General features: G+C 36.9%; 1 pseudogene; it reads right to left on the reverse strand.

The window, feature by feature from the left end:
- LOC133849812 (5.8S ribosomal RNA) lies at positions 1-157 on the reverse strand (annotated as a pseudogene).
- Positions 158-1956: the final 1799 nt, after the last annotated feature.

Genomic DNA, 1956 nt, shown 5'->3' on the forward strand with positions numbered 1-1956 from the left:
CAGCACTAAAAAATTAATTAAAGTACATGCGTAACAGCATGGACTGCGATATGCGTTCAAAATGTCGATGTTCATGTGTCCTGCAGTTCACACGATGACGCACAGTTTGCTGCGTTCTTCATCGACCCATGAGCCGAGTGATCCACCGCTTAGAGTGATACAATTTTTTATTTCATTACGTTAATAATATTTTTTATTGAAAGAAATTAAAAATACACCATTTTACTGGCATATATCAATTCCTTCAATAAAATTTATTTTATACCTAAATAAATGTTGCGAAATGTCTTTGTTTTACATAATCGATAATAATAAGATATATGACAAGTATATTTTAGCTAAATTTATTTATTATGATCAACATATGTAAAGCGTTAACATGCAAACAGGTACAGCATTGTTTTTCTTTAGGTGTTGCGAACCAATGTATGCGCACAATACATTTTGCAACGCATGTATATTATGGTACATATACACGCAGTTTTTTATTTTATCCAAAACACATAAAACACTCTTAATACAGTATATAATAATAATAATACATAACAAACGGTTTTTAGCTAATTTAAATTATTATATGTTGCATAATTGTATCTCATATGATTGAATAAAATATTTATATTTATTAGTTACTTAATTTATTAAATATTGCAATTCCCTAAAAGAGAAAAACAAATTTAATTTATTAACGGTTAGATGCATTAAAATAATAATGATCCTTCCGCAGGTTCACCTACGGAAACCTTGTTACGACTCTTACTTCTTCTAAATAATCAAGTTCGGTCAACTTTTGCGAAACAACCGCAACACACAAGGCGTCACAGTGATCACATCCGGAGACCTCACTAAATAATTCAATCGGTAGTAGCGACGGGCGGTGTGCACAAAGGGCAGGGACGTAATCAATGCGAGTTAATGACTCACACTTACTGGGAATTCCAAGTTCATGTCAACAGTTTCAGTTCACAATCCCAAGCATGAAAGTGGTTCAGCGGTTTACCCGGACCTCTCGGTGTACGAAATACACGTTGATACTTTTATTGTAGCGCGCGTGCAGCCCAGGACATCTAAGGGCATCACAGACCTGTTATTGCTCAATCTCATTATTGCTAGACGCAATTTGTCCATTTAAGAAGCTAGTGTCCTTATAATGGGACAAACCAACAGGTACGGCTCCACTTATATAAACACATTCAAACACAATAAACATTTTACTGCCACCATGAATGAAGGCTATATAAGCTTCAACACCATAATCCTGAAGATATCTATTTAATATATTTGAGTGTCGTTCGTTATCGGAATTAACCAGACAAATCACTCCACGAACTAAGAACGGCCATGCACCACCACCCATAGATTCGAGAAAGAGCTATCAATCTGTCTTACACACTTATGTTCGGACCTGGTAAGTTTTCCCATGTTGACTCAAATTAAGCCGCAGGCTCCTGGTGGTTCCCTTTCGTCAATTCCTTTAAGTTTCAGCTTTGCAACCATACTTCCCCCGGAGCCCAAAAGCTTTGGTTTCCCGGGAAGCGACGGAGAGAGCCATAAAAGTAGCTACACCCAATTGCTAGCTGGCATCGTTTATGGTTAGAACTAGGGCGGTATCTGATCGCCTTCGAACCTCTAACTTTCGTTCTTGATTAATGAAAACATCTTTGGCAAATGCTTTCGCTTAAGTTAGTCTTACGACGGTCCAAGAATTTCACCTCTCGCGTCGTAATACTAATGCCCCAAACTGCTTCTATTAATCATTACCTCTTGATCTGAAAACCAATGAAAGCAGAACAGAGGTCTTATTTCATTATCCCATGCACAGAATATTCAGGCATTTAAAGCCTGCTTTAAGCACTCTAATTTGTTCAAAGTAATTGTACCGGCCCACAATAACACTCGATGAAGAGCACTAATGCAGGTTTTTAAATAGGAGGAACATATAAAAAAGTACAAGTA

This window comes from Drosophila sulfurigaster, unplaced genomic scaffold (genome assembly GCF_023558435.1).
Source record: "Drosophila sulfurigaster albostrigata strain 15112-1811.04 unplaced genomic scaffold, ASM2355843v2 contig_56_pilon, whole genome shotgun sequence".
NCBI lineage: Eukaryota > Metazoa > Arthropoda > Insecta > Diptera > Drosophilidae > Drosophila > Drosophila sulfurigaster.